This window comes from Prosopis cineraria, unplaced genomic scaffold (assembly GCF_029017545.1).
Source record: "Prosopis cineraria cultivar Desert tree isolate PC_DT_omini unplaced genomic scaffold, ASM2901754v1 PC14, whole genome shotgun sequence".
Lineage (NCBI taxonomy): Eukaryota > Viridiplantae > Streptophyta > Magnoliopsida > Fabales > Fabaceae > Prosopis > Prosopis cineraria.
In genome coordinates, this window is record NW_026555345.1 from 30,486,128 (window position 1) to 30,505,699 (window position 19,572).

A 19,572-nucleotide genomic window follows, 5' to 3' on the forward strand; every position below is an offset into this window, starting at 1 on the left:
CTAGTCCTTTGCTGCCCTTGCCTCAAACCCCCCTCCAGGCCGCTTTACAAGGCTGTATGGCATGAATGTCCCAAGAAGTTTATCCCATATGGGAAAAAATGGTTGAGAATAATTAATATATTTTAACCCTTGTAGTTGATGAGTATGTCGTGATAAGCTGTGTTGTTCTCAAAGAACAAGTGGAAGATATTGCCAGGCAACCAGAGTCCACAGTGATCGTCAACAGTCTTGATGACCGAGAAGCAGAAGAATGCAACGCTGTTCTCGCAGTCATCCCAGACAAGATATGAGATTGCCCCGCCAAAAGTGTCAAGAAGAAGACCCTCAAGAGGATGATTATAAAGGGCTCCTATTGCATAAGGGACAACCAGTCTGGGATGTTGGGACGTGAACATGGCGGTATAAAAATTTGTTTTGATGCATGTATCGGTGCACAAAGTACTGCCATTATCCATGACAAACATCGCTATAATGATCTGCGCAACTTGAAAGGGAATGGAGGCGGCACTATAACCCAGATTCGTTTGCCTTTGAGGTCAACTGCAGAATGTTAGGAAGCATATTAGCCATCCAACAACAGCCAGAGCAGAGAGACAGAATGTTCTTAGCATCATGAACTTTGAAAGAAAATTATTATTGGGGCACATGCTGCAGATTAGGGCACCCAACAATATTAGGGATCCCTACGTGTATGCCATACAGGAGGAAAGACAGAGATTACAAAATTGAGTACACAAGCTGAGAAAAACGCAATTTTATTTGCGAACTAGCAAACGTTTGTATGTATGTGAAGCAGGACAAATTGAAGAGTTCAACATAGTTGTATATTGGTTTCCATGCAATTTCACAAATAAGACATGTATTTTCAGGTTTTTATTTACTTATTCTGTAGATTATTTGATAATATTGGAATGTGATGGGACCTTCAGAGAATACTTATATCAACGACAGAATAGAGCCAAACAAGTCTACCAACAGAAACTACATGACCATAAATAAACCACCTCAAGGAACAGTAGGAAATTTTGAAATTGCTCAAGCCTTTGAGAGGCTTTCTTTTCTTTTCTCCTAATTTCATCTGTTATCCATGCAATTTCACAAATAAGATATGTATTTTCAGGTTTTTATTCACTTATTCCGTAGATTATTTGATAAAATTGGAATCTGATGGGACCTTTAGAGAATACTTGCATCAATGACAGAGTAGAGCCAAACAAGTCTACCAACAACTGCATAACTATAAAATAAACCACCTCAAGGAGAAGTAGGAAATTTTGAAACATGCTCAAGCCTTTGAGAGGCTTTCTTTTCTTTCTCCCTACTTTCATCTATTATCCCCCCAACCCAAAAAGAAGGAAAAAAACTCAACATGCATCCCCCCCCCATCCCCCCCCCCCAAAAAACTGGGAAAACAAAATGATTCAACCCGTTAACAAGAACCACTTCAGCATGTGGATCCATAAAGAATGGGGAAAGGAATACTTAATGCTTAATGAATCATCATTTTCTCTAACGCATGCATGCATGTTTATATGTAGACATGAATCGCTTTGTCTCTACACACATTATCATTTTCAGCAAAGTTTTCCCACTGAATTCAGTAATTTATAATCCATATACATATTTCATTTTGAGTAGTTCTTCCATGGCAAGTTGTATGCCTGAAGACCCTGATATCCAATTATAATCAGTTTGAACCAGGTATACATGAGTCATTTAAGCTCAACTTCTGTCTTTTTATAATCCACAGGCTCTCTGTTGATTTTCTTGTATCAGGAATTCAAGGCATTTTGACAATGAGTTCTGTCAACAGTGCTCAAAATACTTTAAGCAGTACATTTGTTTTATCTAATATATAAACTTTAGCTTTCCATTATTGAAGTCATTCATTTTACTGGGAGAATAAGAAATGTGGAAAGAAATAAAAAACTTGGCAATGTTTGATAGGTAGAAAAATACTTTCTAGAAAGCAAATGAGAAATGTAACTATTCCATTTTATTTGTAGGTACATATCCCATTTCCTTTCTAGCAAACATTTTTTCATATACCAAACATTGCCTTAATGTAGACAAGAGTCTAAACAAGAACCAGTGCCAAGCTAAAATTCTTAATGAAATTAAATTAAATTTTCATAAAACATGCTATTACCTACAAATTTGAACAAGTCTTTGTAGAATGACTAACCAAGAAAAGTGCAACCGTCGCCTGGACAAGCTGCTGAAGCAAAACACCCTTCACCACGTCTGAGAGTGGCACCAAATTCTTCTCTTTCTCTTCTCTTCTAGTATGCAACCGATATTTGTCAAGAGGTGGTAGCAACTGATAAAAATCCACCATATATCCAATAAAGCACAATAGGTGCAAAGGTGCCCATCACTTCATCGCTCACATATCCTTCCCAGAAAACCATTATCAGTCCAACTTGCAAGTGAAACTAATTAATCTGAAGTAGAAAGACTCAGCCAAGAAACAAGTTCTAAAGTCAAAGCTTCATTGCAGCTGAAGATCTAAACTAGAGGAGCTCACTTCACTCACAACCTGCAATAGAAAATGACATTTTAGATAGTAACAATATGTTTTCTTGCAGTGAGAAAACGAGAAAATAATTAAAAAAGAACTAAGTTTTCTGCCATAATGTTTGAATGATTAATTAAAAATAACATTAGTAAGGAAAAAATATACTTCTTCTTCCTACACACACGGCTGTTCTTAATTTTAGAATAGACAGTCAAATCCTAAAGATTTAGCAATCCTACAAGTTTGCTTTGTTTTTGTTGTGTTTGCAGGAAAATAAATACACATTAAATCTCAGAATCCCAATAACTACATGTTCCGGAGAATTAAAAATAGTATCGCGTAAAAATTCCATCGGGCCCCATTGACTGAATAACAGCTACGACTTACCAGGATAACTAGTTGCGGCCAAAAACGCATTGGGATTCAGATCTAGGCCTTGCTTGAGAGTGAAATACGAGTGTCTGTTCCGAGACTCCAAAATTCAAACTTTAGTGTTTGTTCCGTTGGTCGTACTTTAGAAATAGACAGTTCAAATCTTAAAGATTTAAGCGACTCCTAGCAAGTTTCCTTTGTTTTTGTTGTGTTTGCAGTAAAATAAATACACATTAAATGCTCAGATCCCCAATAACTACATGTTCGGAGAAATAAAAATAAGTATGCGATACAAATTCCATCGGGCCCCATTGACTGAATAAAGCTACTACTTACCAGGATAACTAGTTGCGGGCCAGAAAAGCGCATTGGGATTCAGATCTAGGCTTGCTTGTAGAGTGAAATAGCGAGTGTCTGTTCCGAGACTCCAAAATCTTCAAACTTTAGTGTTTGTTCCGTTGGTCGTACTTTAGAAATAGACAGTTCAAATCTTAAAGATTTAAGCGACTCCTAGCAAGTTTCCTTTGTTTTGTTGTGTTTGCAGTAAAATAAATACACATTAAAATGCTCAGATCCCAAATAACTACATGTTCGGGAGAATAAAAATAAGTATGACAATACAAATTCCATCGGGCCCCATTGACTGGATAATAGCTACCACTTACCAGGATAACGAGTAGCGGCCCAGAAAAGCGCATTGGGATTCAGATCTAGGCCTTGCTTGTAGAGTGAAATAGCGAGTGTCTGTTCCGAGACTCCAAAATCTTCAGACTTTGGTGTTTGTTCCGTTGGTCGTATTGAAAAGTTTGATGTCTCCGTCCGGCCAGCTTAATCGAAAGGAAGAGACCCAAAAGCGTTTGGAAGAATAGAAAATGATAGGGGGCAGCAATGGTATGATATGAGCATGTATTGCTCGTTGTCTTATAATCATCCATGACTTTTTCCGCCCCCAGCTTGCCTTTTCGGTGGCCGCAGCCAACGGAACTGCTTATTGCGTAAATATTTGGCTGTTTGAAAAAACAAAACAAAAAACAAAGAAAGTGTATGTATTTTTTCCCCCTAGCATAAGTCGGGCACACACTTTGATTTTACTATGAAATTAAGAAAAGCAAGTTGACAAGATCGCGAGATCATTTTACACTCCTTCTATTTTAAATTATAAAATATTTTAATAAAAATAAAATTTTTTTAATAATATTTTTTTAATAAATTTTTTTTAATATTCTCTCTTTTTAATATTCTTTTATCATGATGTATTAATGAAGAGTATTTTTAATGTTTACATTTTTATCTTGAAAAAATAAAATTGTAAAGTATATTTAATGAACTTTATTAATATGTGAAATTTTTGTTTATAAATATCTTATAATTTAAAATGAAAAAAGTACTTTGTTCAGATGGAAAAAAGTGTTCTCTCCTCATTTTTTTCTTATTTTTTTTTTATAATATAAGATAAACTCTCTTGTTAATAGAAAGTTTTTTCAAAGACATAGAAGGCAAAAAATAAATCTTACCAGCTAAAGGTACAGGGTTTCCATTCTAGTTGACTTCATTTTTTATTTCCTATTCATTTCATTATTTCATATCTTACCAAAACAGGAGAGTTACATTGGGTTTGATTGGTGAAGTAGTTAAACATTGGGACATCATATAATTTAATTATTTCTCCATTCCTTTTTATTATTTCTTTCATTCAATCTGGAGTCATACAACTATTTCATTCACACCCGTGTAATGCATAAGGATCATGATAGTTAGTATATAAGGATTGAAATTTAAATTCCCAATCACTTGCCTAAATGATGGAACTCTTATCATTTATGCAAATTTTATTTGATTCTCTTATTTTTTTTCCTCTCTCTAAACACACGTTTAGAAAGAAGAAATGGAGAAAAATTCTTCTTATTGATTTGATGCATGCTTTTTTATAAATCTTAAATCCTTAAAATCTAATGCAAAGTTACAATGGCTTAAATGACGACGACGACGATTGTTGCCATTGTTGTTGTACAATATACAACATTTGAAAATTTAACGTCACAAAAAAAAGAAGTTACATGCATTAATTACAAAAAAAATTAATAAATTATTTGTTTTTGAAGGTTGTAGAGCATAGAACTCCCAATTATAACTCTTGACAATAAAAAAAATAACTCTTAGAAGATTATGAATTTAATGATTTTTTATTTGGGTGTAAATATTATATTTGTTTGAATGTCCATTACCCCAAATTATATGTTAATATACACTATATATCTTAATGGGGTGTGGGTTATTTTTTTATTGTTCTCTTTTAAAATTTCATTAATTTTGCAACATATGCTACATATAAGAGAATAGACAAATATAATTTTGGAATTTTATATTTAATGTCACTTTAATAATTCATAAATAATGAATAACAACTAATTTAATTTTATACCGTTGGGTTGGCGAAAACATTTTTCAATTTTATAAACTATATTGATATTGATGGTAACAATCCAAATTTTCTAGTTGACATGAACTCCATAAATCAGTGATATGAATATGCAACCAACCCTACCAAAGCAATCTCTCTCTCTCTCTCTCTCTGGGTGTGCATGTGAAGCAACGGTTAACACGATCCCCACCAATGAAATTCATTTGCAAACTCTAAAAGCTTTTGTCACACACATTCATTGCGTTTTTAACTCTTACAAAACTTGCACTCTTCCAACTCAAGATGAATCATCTGTATTTGGACACAAATGGAAAGAAGACCACCCCCGACACTTGAAATTATTAAACAACCTTTGACGTCCCTCTCATGATTCGACTGGTAAAAGGACTGAGAAGTGCACCGTCAACGTTAGCAAACGGTGGCGTACAGTGAAGCCGGCCATTGATCCAAAACCTGTCATTATGATGACCAGACGGCTTTTGACGGAGAGGCACGTCATCGTTGGCTGTGCTGGTTCTTCCTCCCATTCTGCTTCTTCTTCTCGATTCTCCGCTGCTTTTTCCCAAAGGTATTGAAGATGCCTTTTGATTTGCTTATCGGGTCTTTCTGTCTTTAACCATCAATTTCTTTAATTTTCGAATCACTTCTTCTGCCGAAAGTTATAGAATTTTCGTGCTTTGGGATTTCATGGTATGGATTGAGTGCTTCCCACCTGATTTCGGGGATTTATGGGGATCTTTGGGTTGGGCTGCGCATAGTCTTCCTCTAGTGATTCCGAGATCTCTTCTTCTCTCCCACAGTGGGTAGGGATTAAAGAGGCTCTATGCCTTGTGTATGTCTGTTCATCTTTGTTCACTGTGTCCTTCCACCTCCGTGTAATTTTTGACAGTAATTTAATTTAATTTCTTTTTAGGTAGAAACAGAGTTCATGTCTTGACTCTTGTAGTTTCGGGTTTTTTTCGTCTCTGTTGGACTTGCTGATCTGTTTTATGAGCTTGTGACCATTTTCTTCTAGGGTTTTGATGGAGATGTCCAATGGGGATTAATATGGCGAAGGTGTTTTCTTGAATTGTTTCTTGCTTGTTGCCAGTTGCATTGAATCAATCAGCAACAATTCTCATCAACGAGATGAGTTGAGTTGGGAGATTCTCCCCCGCTCATCATTGTCAATGGAGAATCATCACCCATCTACGCTCTTAACCATGGATTCAAGTGCATCTTCCCACGAGGAACTGGATTTGGAGATGAATGGTCAAATTATACTTTCCCGTCCACCGGATATAAATTTGCCCCTGTCTGCAGAACGCAGCCCGCCTCCGCAGTCATGGAATTCTGACCCGTGTGATATGTTAGATGTTAGTCTTGGTACTCAAGGATATGAGACTGAGAGTTTCCTCCTCACCCCCTTCCCAAAGGTGGAAAGAAGTGTACGAAGGCGAGTTGATAGTATATGGGGAGCATGGTTTTTCTTCAGCTTCTATTTTAAGCCTGCATTGAATGAAAAATCCAAGGCTAAGATAATCAGGGACAGCAATGGCGTTTTGGGTTTGATAAATCTGATCTTAAGCTTGATGTTTCATGGTTCAACAGATATGGAAAATATGTACATGTGGGTTTTTTCCAGGAGAGGCCGGAAAATGCATTGGGTAAGATGCAGCTGAGGAGTTATATGAATGGTCATTCTCGCCAAGGGGAGGCGCCCGTTTCCATTTAGTGTTGACAGAGGCTTCGTTCGATCTCACAGGATGCAACGAAAGCATTACAGAGGCCTATCAAACCCCCAATGTTTGCATGGCATTGAGGTTGTTCCTTCACCCAATCTTTCAGGCCTTGATGAGGAAGAGAAGAAAAGGTGGGTGGCAATCACTGGCAGGGATCTCAATTTCACGATCCCACCTGAAGCAAGTGATTTCAGTTCATGGAGAAATCTCCCCAACACAGACTTTGAGCTTGAGAGACCACCTCCCCCAATCAAGAGTGCTTCGAATGCACCTGCAAAGAAACTACTCAATGGATCCGGGCTGAATTTGTCAACTCACTCATCCTTCCAACCACTGTAATGGTGATGCGATGGACCTATCTCCGGTCAATGGCAAGAGGAAGAAAGACTTATTTCCTCATGGGAATGAGGATGATTGTTATTTGGCTGTTAACCCCTCACCCGATCAGATTTCAGATATAGAAATGCATACAAGTGAGCCACACTGGCTTTCTGACTTTACAGGGGTAATGAAGAGTGTCTATGGTCCTGTGACAGCTGCAAAAACTATTTACGAGGATGAACAAGGATACTTGATCGTTATCAGTCTTCCCTTTGTGGATCTTCCGAGTGTGAAAGTTTCATGGAGGAATACTCTGACCCATGGTATCATCAAGGTTTCTTGTGTGAGCATATCTGGGAAGCCATTTATCAAAAGCATGATAGAACATTCAGCTTACTGATCCATCCTCTGAACACTGCCTCCTGGTGAGTTTGTCCGAGAGATTCCTCTTTCGACTCGAATTCCTGAAGATGCCAATATAGAAGCATACTTCGAGGGTCAGGATCAGTTCTTGAGATCATGGTGCCAAAACTTCGTGTGGGACGGGAAGAGCATGAAGTTCGGGTCTGCCTTCGCCCCTCATCTGGGAGGAAATGATCTTATGTTAACTTAAGATGTGCCCTTACCAAAAACTTGTTAAGGTTGCCAAACTTGGTTTGGTTGGTATGTCATTGTTTTACTTTTACTAACTGTTTACCATACAGTCACAGTGTAGTGCAATTGTGCATGTCAGCGATTAGCCCTCTCTCTACTCTATTGGCATTTGATTGTAATAGTGCTTAAATCTTTGAAAATCGAATGATGATCATTGATTTATACAAAGGAAGTGTTATCACACGTTGTTTTTAGTGGTATGCTTTGGATCTTATGGGCATATATGTTTCTTTGAAACGGTAAATATAAGAAAGATTAAGGGCTTCTTTGACAATTTGTTCTAGAAATAGTTTTTTATTTTTCAAAACACAAAAAAAAAAATCTGTATGATAACATTTTTTAGAAAATGTTTTGAACAAAAACAAAACCAAATATTTTCTTAAAAATAGAAAAACAAAAATATCTTTTAAATATTTGAGATTATTGTATGAAAAATCGAGAAGAATGCAAAAAACTCATGTTTTGTTCTCTCAACATATTTTAAAAAATTTCATTCTCAAAAAAATTATAAAAAAAAGTTTCAAACAGACTCCAGTCATTTTTACAGTATTGTTTCTGTTTTTCTCCTGTTTTTGCCAGAATTTCCGTTTTTCTTCAAAGATAACTTGCTGCAATATTGCATAATTTTGATTTTAATTGTAAATTAATAATTTATAGATTGTGAATGATGTGTAATGTTACTATTTTTGGGTTTACGGTGAGGAAGTACTGATTAACGATAACTTGTACACCAACTGATGATAATGGTGATGATTATTTGGATACCGGGTTTGGTTAAGAATCGTCAGAAGTTTGATACTATTGGCTCCGGGTACGTTGCTCCGTATGAATATGCGTCGTTTGTGTCGTGTGTGTGTAGTGTGGTGTGGTTGGTTCACAATGTGATGACCGGTACGGTCCACTATGTCTCTGTGTTCAAGAATTGATGGTGTAATTTTCATCGTGGGATTGGTTTTAGTTCTTACTTAGGTTTTTAGTGCCTTTGTTAGACGTTATTATTCAGCTGGTTTTGTATGTTTGTGTATTTGTTCTTTTCAAATATGGAGCAAAGAAGAAAATAAATGAAAGTTAACTCATTATCCAACTTTTGACTTATTTCTGATCAAGTCTAATAGTTTGTCTGATCTAAATATAAGTCCAGCCTACCTAGCTGCCTTGAGACCAAGGAAAAAAAGTTAAATGAAAGTTAACTAATAAATTTTAATCAAAAAAAATTAACTCAATAAATTTGTTAAAAATTACTCAGCTAAAAGTTAAATGTAAGGCTCATTTAGTAATATTTAAGTCATTGAATTTCCAAATGTTTGATACTATTGGCTCCGGGTACGTTGCTCTGGTTTTGAAAAATTTCCAATTCCATTTAGCTTAGATGTTAATAAAGGAATGCTAGATCTTCGTGTAAATTAATGGAGAAATCAAGTTAATCATTGAATTAAGCAACGTGAAGGAATTTTGCAGTTATGAGAAAAGATGGAGCATACTTGAAATTAATTGGTTTAGAAAAATTAAATTATTCTCGAATTTAATAGAAGCAGTGGCCAATATTTAAAAGTTTATCAAAAATCACATCTTGTCTATGAAATTGTAAAAGATTAAAAAGAGATGATTATGCGAGATTAGTATGTCCTCTATGACCAAGTTTTTAAGGAATCTAAATGTCTGTTTGGATAAAGAGAAAACGCGTGTTTTGGATTTAAAATTAATTTTTTCTGTCAATTTATCCAAATAGTAGAAAATGATCAAAAATCGATTATGTATTAAAACGCTTATTTTTCCAGAAGCTCCCTCCATCAGCTTTTTCCCAAAAGATTGTCAAAAATGTGAAAAAAATTACAAATACAAGCCCAAGAAAAAATTACAAAAAAAATATATTAATTTAATAAAAATAAATCAAACTCTCTTCTTTTCCTTTTTTTTTCTAATAAAAGTTAAACTTTGTATCTTCAAAAAATTGATATCTGATATTTAACATTAAATTATATAGTATTTATATAGTTAAAAATTAATTCTGATTAAATTATCCAAACATATTCAATTATATTAAAATAATTTTAGAAAAATAGTATCCAAACACATTACGTTATAACATAATCAATTATGATTAAATCTACCACTTAATCAATTATTTTCATAATCTATTATGCCCAACTGAAATCTAAACGGACCTTAATACTGATTTGCTTTTATGTAATGCGCATTACTCTTATCAATAGACAAGTGTTTTTTAATACCTCTTACAAAATATTTATTTATTACTCTTTTGATTAAAAAATATAAAGTATTTTTTTAAAAGTTAGATGTTTAAAAATATTAGATTATTTAAATTTTTTAAAGTATAATTATTATTTTTTATAAAAGTGTCCTTATAAATAATGATTTTATATTTTATTATAAGATGTTAATAGGGAATGAATAATAAAAAAATAAAATTTTAATTTAAAAATAACCTAATTATTTTTATTAAAAGTGAGATTTGATAAAAAATATTTTATATTTCTAAACTGAGAGAGTATTAAAGATATGATTTTGCCAATTGAACCCACTACATCATAGTTTTTCCTATAAAAATGTTTATCAATAGAGAGGTTGTTTTTTCGGAACCTCATCGTTGCATTTTTTCTACCTTTTTTTGCCCCTTATTGTAGTAAAAAAAAACAAAAATAGTTGCGTTTGGGGTTATTTGACTGTAATTTAAAAAAATCATGGTCCACCGGACGACATTGGAGGTGTTTCTGCGTCCTTGATTGTCACATCTCCAATTTTTCCTCATTCACTCTTTCCATATCGGACGAATGCGATCATACGCAGCTGTAACTACATTAAACCTCGTGCGACCCTTAAACCCTGCCGTTGAATCACCTTATTGATCAAAACGTATTGCCCAAGCAAACGTATCTGCTGATCTCACTGTCGCGGAATGATCCCCCCTCTCTCTCTTCGCTCGCTTTTCAACGAAATCTCGTTCTCACTGGCATAAGCCACCCGCCTTCGCACTGTTACTCGTCTGACCACAATACTATGCCCAAATTCAAAGCTCAGTTCCTCTCTCTCTAGAATTGGAAAACTTCGCCTCCCCCTTCCCCTCAAGGGGGTTTCATTCGAAATCCCCGATTTTGCATACTCATCTTTCGATTCTTCGATTGAAGGATTAGAGTTTTGTTTTGAGATTTTTTTCCCTTTTTTTCCTAGCCAAAAAGTCGGATTTTTTTTTTCCCGGGGGGGCTTCCTAGGTTTCTTAGGGAATTTTTCAAGATGGGTTTGGAGTCAGACTCCGAGTGTTTCAGCAAAATGATGGCTTCGATGCCGGGGTTTCGCTTCCACCCTACGGACGAGGAGCTGGTCATGTATTATCTGAAGAGGAAGATGTCTGGGAGGAAACTGAAGCTCGACGTGATCCGGGAGACTGACGTCTACAAGTGGGACCCAGAGGAATTGCCTGGTATCTGCTTCGCTCTCCTGGATTCTTTTTTTTCCCCGTTACCCTCTTTTCCCCCCAGCGATTGTGCAAGCGTTGACTTGATTCCCTGAAATGAATCTTGTGTTTTATTCGGTGTTTTGATTCACTGTTTGGTTTGATCGTGTAAAATTTAGATTAGGTGTAATTTTAGATCTTCATACTTGTGTGAACTGGGTTGAGTCAGATACCTGCACTCAGAATGGATTAGAAACTAGAATAGGAAGCGATTTAGGTTATACTGTGAATGTGTTTTGCTGACTTGGTGTTGGCACGTTTCTTTCTGCCCTGGTTAACCCCCCCTTTCCCCTCTCCCTAATTCCCACTGGATTTGCTTGACAAATCCTTATCCTTTGTTAGTTTCTTCTTACGTGTCACATGAGTTTAAATAATTTCATGGTCGATTCCTGGTCCCTTGTTGTGAGGATTTGTATTCACTATTCCGTTTAGGAATTTAGCCATCTGGACAAAGGCTTCCTTGCAAAGACAAATCTAAGTTGTCCAAAAGGATCACATCCTCGGCTTTGAGGGAATTAGGATCGATCCTGAGCACAGAAGTTGTGGTTTTTGCATCTTTTTTTGGCTAAAGTTTGCGGTCGCTCAATGAATGCTTAGAAAATTTAGATAGGCTACGATGCTACTATGTTTCATCTTTCGTATCTGATTCCTCTTGTAACATTTTATTTTAAAATTACTTGCATCTGCTTGTTTTCTCTATTTTTAACTTCCTCTTGTTTAATTTCTTGTAATTTAAAATATTTTGCAGCGCAATCTGGACTAAAAACTGGAGATAGGCAATGGTTTTTTTCAGTCCTAGAGATAGGAAGTACCCTAACGCTGCAAGGTCAAGTAGAGCAACGAGACATGGGTACTGGAAAGCTACAGGAAAAGATCGTAATGTGACATACACTTCCCGAACTGTTGGAGTTAAAAAGACACTGGTTTTTTATAAAGTAGAGCACCTAATGGTGAGCGGACTGATTGGGTTATGCATGAATACCACCTTGGATGAACAAGAGCTTCAAAGATGCCAAGGCATTAAGGTATCACTTTAAGTGGTCCTTTAGTATTGTTTATTCCATTAGTAATTTTTATCAAAAAAATCTGTATTAATAAATTAGCCTTAACACGAGAACAACATTTTATTGCTGATGATGGGCTTTTTTATGTACATGAACAGGACTATTTTGCACTCTACAAGATTTACAAAAAAAGTGGACCTGGCCCTAAAAACGGTGAACAGTATGGTGCACCATTTAATGAAGAAGAGTGGGCAGATGATGATTTTGGAGATTGTAATATAACCTGGGCTGACTTTGAAGTTCCAACACAGCAACGTGATGGTGTTACTTCTGTTGATACTGTCAATGTTAATGGTCCATTGCAGCCGTTGCTTGATGATGAAATTGAGGAGATCATGAAGAAACTTATGGATGATGAGTCTCTCCACGAACAGCAGAATGTGAATGGTCGTCCTGCCTTACCTCCAGTATGTGATGTTTCACAAAAATTATATTCCAGTACTTTTATCACCTGTAATTCTGAACAATGAATCCTTGATAAGGCCTTGTGATGTCATGCAGTCCATATACCTTAATGTGATAAGGCCTTCTGTCATACTTTTATTGTTTGTAAAATACTTTATCTGCTTTGTTTCTTCCCTTTTGTGGTTGGGTGGAGTTATATCTTCGGGCACTGTAAATGCTATTGTCAGCACTTTAGCCTAATGTTCTCATGAATTTTTTTTTTATGTGATTTTTACTTCTATATACTATGTCCTGTTAGGAGTCAAGCGTAGTCTCAACATGAGAAAGCTTTGTTACTTACTGCTGGTCTTTCTCCCGCCTCCCCCCTCATTTCTTACTAATTGTATAAAGCTGATGATTATGTTGTTATCTCATCTTGTCTAATCTGGACTTGATTGTTGAGAAACTGATAGTTTTTTCATTGAATTATGTAGGGGGTTGCTGAGGAAACACAGAATGGCGTGGTTGATCAATTCTATATGGAAGTCATGTTTCCTGAGCCATTGGGACTGTTTCACTCAAGTGGTGTTCAGCAATGTGGCGTGGATCCCAGTTCTGACTTCCCTCAGTCAGCTATTTCTCACCTGCAAACGCCTGAAGCTCCTAAGTTCACTTCTACCCTTAACACTAAAGGGGCAGAAACTGGCTTGTGTGAGGATGACTTCTTGGAATTGGATGATCTCATTGGTCCTGAACATGCATTGCTAAACATCAATAAGCCTGTGGAGAACCTGCAGTTTGAAGATGGATTAAGTGAACTTGATCTGTACCATGATGCGCAGATGTTTCTTCATGACATGGGGCCGATTTCACATCCGTATATGAACACTCTGGATAATGCTATTGTAGATCAAAATTATGAGCTGCTGTCAAATCAAGAAAATGCAAATCAAACTGGTGAACTCATGATGCATGCTCAAAGAAACATCCTGCATCCAGCAGAACACGTCAATGTTTCTACACATCTGCCAACATCAGGTATATTCAGCAGTACAAGATACAGGGTTGGTGGTCTAGCTGTACTGCCAAATAATGATTTTACTGTCTTTGATTTGGATGAAGATGCAAGCATCATATCTCTGTTGTGTCCGAGGACATCACAGTTTATTGCTTTTGGTTGACTTGCCTGCTGATGCACGGCGGGAAAACCTTGCTGGAGTATATAAACTTTGTGCGAGCATTTTCATACTAACATTGTGATTTCTGACCCTGTTTCCACTGGGAAAATGTGATCTGAGCCAGTTTTCGAATGGCTCTTCTGTAGAGAAATGTCATAGGTTTTCTTTCTCTAATATACGCTAGTTTCTGGTCATGTTTAGGTGTACTATATGAGTCTGCCAGATTTCTTACTGAAAGCAATGGGACTGAAGAAAGCACTGTGGGAGGCGTTGCTGCAAGTAAATTATCTTCTTCTCTCTGGAACTTTGTTGAGTCAATACCATCCTCTCCTGCATCAGCATCTGAAAATGCTTTGGTGAATCGGGCCTTTGAGCGATTGTCTAGCTTCAATAAGTTGAAGATTGGTGTGAAGGACACAAACGTTGCTGCAGGTAATGACACCGCAACTCTGAAGGGAGGAGGCAAAAAAGGGGCTATCTTCCTTTTCTTTCCAGTTCTTGTTGCCTTATGTGCTTTCTTATGGGTTTCTTTAGGAACTTTAAGACTATTAGGTGTGCCTAGCTCTTGATAATGTAGATTCAAAGTTTCGCTGCTGCATGCATTTTTTCTAGGAACATCCTGAAATTAAGAATGAATGGATGCTATTTTCCAGCATATTCGGAAAAAAAAAAAAACAAAAGTCTGTGAATATTCTACTTCATGTTGGCTTTTAGGTTAGCCTGAATCAGGTTAAGATTAAAAGAAAGAGACCTGGAAGGAATTTAGCAAGGGCCTGCAGAATTTTTGGACAAATCTCATTAGAGTTGTAAAAAGTGATTACCCTGACAAGCTTTTTGTTTGTTATTCATATATATAAGTATATATTCCTACATCACTCCTTTTTTGGAGATTGATTGTACATAAATGAGGACACATTTGTGAAATTTGACTGTATGGTACAAAGTGTTAATGTAATCTTTTATGTATTGTCAGCCAGGTAGTTTAGCTCTGGAACTAGTACTTATTGGCTATTGCCTCTTAGAATTATATGCAGAAGTTGGTGGAATTATAAACACATTCGACAGCTTGTTTGTGCCCCGCGCCCGTGTAAAACTATCTGATGTTCAATTTTACGATTAGAGCGTTGTCAGTTTAATTTCATCTGCAAGATTTGAATTTCATCCTTGTTCAGAAGGAATTAAGTCGCTTTTGCCGATGCCAATCACATTTAGTTTGACAACTTTTCTTTACAAACGAAATTCTTTATACCAACTGATCACATTTTTTGTTTTGCACAGTTTGAAAAATAAGTTGTAATATTAATAATTTGTAAATTATACGATTTACCTTTAATTTTACATATTCGATATCCAGATTTAAGTTCATTTTTATCTTTTGTTTGAATTGTCTTTACTTCACATTGATTTAAAAGACAATATCGTACATGTATAAATTGTTATTGGGATAAAAGTGTATTTTGGTTCCAGAATTATTCATGAATGAGCTATAGGTAGGTTAAAGGAAATTGTATATTGTAAAATAGTATAGCTCTTTTTTTTTTTTTTAATTTTTTGGGTTTTTGAAGATAATGAATTGGTGCACTTTTTAAACAGCCAACATTATGTCAATTGTTTATGCGGGAAAGAGATTTCTTTTAACCTGACGTTTGATTAGAGGTTGATGGTTACGAAAAGCTGATAATGTATAGATTTTGTACGATTATGTACTATTGTATAGATTTTGTCAAATTCTCTCAAAGCAAAAATGTACTTTAATTCACTTTAGTTTTCTTAATTTGAATTTGAATATGAAATTTAGATTTATTCACACAAGATGTGAATGTATTTATTTGAGTTCTGATATTTGCATCTACCTTTTTTTTTTTTTTTAACTTGAAGTATCAATTCACAAGGCTTGCCTTAATACTTTCTGTAAGTGTCTTCTTTTCTTTTTCTTGTTTTTTTTGACTTTGTAGTTTGTACAGATGACCATCACCTTATTAGGTTTAATCTAACATTTTTTAAATGAATCTTCCCACATATTAAATAAGGAGAATGTTACTGGGAGTCCCGGAGAAGGAAAAAATAACAGTGAGGGTTCAAAACAAATGAACGTTCATTTTTGCACAAGTGAATTGATAAACCTGCAATTGTGTAAAGATTAAAGGCCTGTTTGTTTTCTATTTTTAAAAACAAAAATTTAAAAATTTATTTGGGTAAGTGGTTTTCATTTAATTGTTTTTAAAACTGTTTTCATTTTTTGTTTTTAAAAATAAAAAAATGGAAACAAATTTAAGTTGTTTTCATTTTTATTTTTTTTACTTTTAAAATACACTACATTTGATTATTAAAAATTAAAGTTATCTTGAACAATTTTTATTATTAATCCTTACCATTAATTGGCTATAATCATCATTATCAATCCATTTTTTAATCCTAAAATTGTTTTTAAATTGACATAACTAACTGAACTTTCATTTCATTTTATTTTAAAAATAGTTTTGAAAATTATATTACAAAACATTTTTTAAAAACAAAAAATGAGAACAGAGACCAAATAAGTCCTAATTTTCAGTTATTTTTTACTCTCACTGCTATTCTCCCTATAAAATAATATACTTATCTATATTGCCGGTCTTGTAAGGTGGAGCACATTTAATAGCATTGTTTTCAAATAATACATACAATAAAAGTTCCAATATTGTTAGATGTTATATAAAATAAAGGAGCTTTTGCACAGATAACCAATATTATAAGACCAAGTAAAAGAAATAGCCTATCTTTTCTTAAAATTTAAAAATAACCTTTTTAATATTTAGATTATAATTAATTTACAAAATTGCTCTTTTTAATATTTAGGAGATTCAAAAATGCAAGAAATCTCTGAAACGAGAAAAACAAATGTAAGAGAGAAGATGGAACTTGACGCGAGAGAGACGAATGCGAGATAGCAGAGTGTAACACACCAAAAATTTTTTTTTAAAATAATTTAACTCAACCATAGTTGGGTTACAGCCACCCAACACATTTTTATATCAATAATTTCAATATAAAATATTTTATAATTGGTTTCAACTCACACACTATAACATTTCAGATAAATTTTTACCTCCCACATGCCATTAGGTTAAATCACATTTGTCCATTCTTATACTCCCAACAAGTAAACTAAATCACATTTGTCCATCCTTATACTCCTAACAAGTAAAATAAGCAATTTATTAAATTTTCAACACAAGCCAGTTATTTGGCCTTATAATCATGCCATTTTAACCAATTCAAAGTAAACCAAATATTAAAATTACAGTCATCCAAATTGTACCAAAAATAGAAACAGTTTGAAAGGCATGATTACATTTATATATTCATATAATTGACAATAAACAAAAAGTCATAATATTGGCAATATAACACATTATAAATCATAAATTAAATACTCAAAAGAGACAGTGGATCTATACCACTAAGCCTCTGGGACTCCTCCACGTGTCACTCGTGGCTCTTCTCCTGAAAATTGTTAACCACATAATGAGACTCAAAAGTCCCAGCAACCAAAGCCAATTTATGATAGTGTATACAAACAGTTAAGTTTGTGCTTACTAAGTAAGAATTAAAAATAATATAATTCCAACAAATATAAGAAATATTACAATATACACAAACAACCATCCTTATATCCCTCCATTAACCTCGAGCCGTAGCCCTCACTCGGTACTAAATTACCCGGCCAAAGGTAGATTAGCCCGAGCCCTTACAAGCCACCTATTGAGCTCCAATAGGGGCGTACCACGTGGCACATAAATACAACAATAATAGCAAGTCTCCCAACACCTCCCACAATAATTAAACAAATTCATAATAATATTGCACAATTATACAATATTACAAAATTCATAATTTTCTCAATAATCACCCAATTAACATGAAGTAACACTAATCACAAATTAAAAGCATGGTTACCTTGTGGCTTTTTCAATAAATTATTCCTTAAAATTTTTCTCTCAACACAATCTTCACCAATAATACAATCTACAAATAACATATTATTTATAAATATTAGTTTCAATTTTTGAAACTAATAAAATAATTCTAATAATAGAATTAAAAATATAACATAATTTTTAATCTCAATCTTAATACAAATCTATAGTTAATACTATTAAGTAAAATTTTTAACTCCTCTTTTAATTATCAATAAACATTAATAATCTAAAAATCAACTTCTAAACTAATTTCTATTATCAAAATTTTCTTTTTATTTCATAAATTCGTACCTAAAATACCCAAAAATTAAAAATTGAGTCTCTAGCTTAGAATCATAATCCTATAGCCATAATAATTCATTTTTCATCCCAAATAATCATCTAAACCTCAATAAATAACATATATTTTCAAATCTAGTTTAGAATTTGATCTATAAGCCACAAATTCAAAGATTATCAATAAATTTATACTCTAGAACATTTATTATACTACTGACAACCTCAAAAATCATATTTATTCAACATAAATTCATCCCTCTTCCAGATCTTAAATTTTCTACCACTACAAACTCAGAAATTAAAGAAGAAGGATGACTAAGAAAAAATTTTAGAACACTTACTTAGTCTTGAAAAGCTTAAAATCACACCCTAAATATCTATTAAAAACTCTTACCTTAAAACCTAGCACCGGTGAACTAGGCTCACAGATGCTCTCTCTGCCTCAACTCATGCACGAAAGAAGGAATGAAGAAATGAAGGAACAGGTGAGTTTTTATAAAAATTCAGTGGGTCCCTCATATTTTTTTTATTATTTCTTCTTTTCTCTTTCTCCCCCTTTTTTATATTATTATTATATACAATGATTGTTGTGGGCGGACGAAAGCAATTTTGTTCTTCTTCTTCTCTTTTTTTTTGGCATACCTTTTCCCTTTTTTTATTATAATAATAATTTAATAATATTTTTTTATTATTTTTTAATTAATTTTTTAATAAATTTTTTTTTAAATTTTTTTAATTTAGAATTATATCCTAAATTAGATTTAATAATCATTTTTTACTAATTTTCTTACCTCTAAATATTATTTTTTTTAAATTTCTATTAACCCAAATTAACTATTAAAATTTAAATTGGGATGTTACATAGAGCAGTATGAGTAAGCCACAGTTACGACGGTGAGAGACAAACGTGAGGTGAGATACATCAACGGTACTCGACGGAACGGAGCACGCTTGTAGCAAAACAAAGCTTCAAATTCATAATTTTTTATTTTATTAATTTTAGTATTTGATTCTCTATGATAAGCTAAAAGTTCAAAATTTTATATGAATTATATTTGATCCATTTTGGGCAAATGATTATATATTTTTATATTACTAATCTGCGATACTACATCATTGATATACGACTGTATATCAATTATAAATAAATTTATATCTGATTGTCTAATTATGTTGATCTATGATAGTATATCAGTGATATACTATTGTATATTATTGATATATA

The 19,572-nt window shown here is 34.0% G+C and overlaps 3 pseudogenes; 2 read left to right on the forward strand and 1 right to left on the reverse strand.

Annotated features, from left to right (window-relative positions):
* On the reverse strand, positions 1 to 3,815 carry LOC129291981 (very-long-chain aldehyde decarbonylase GL1-9-like; annotated as a pseudogene).
* Positions 3,816 to 6,450: 2,635 nt separating this feature from the next.
* LOC129293925 (uncharacterized) lies at positions 6,451 to 8,202 on the forward strand (annotated as a pseudogene).
* A 2,742-nt stretch (positions 8,203 to 10,944) lies between these two features.
* Positions 10,945 to 15,170, forward strand: LOC129292098 (NAC domain-containing protein 17-like; annotated as a pseudogene).
* Positions 15,171 to 19,572: the final 4,402 nt, after the last annotated feature.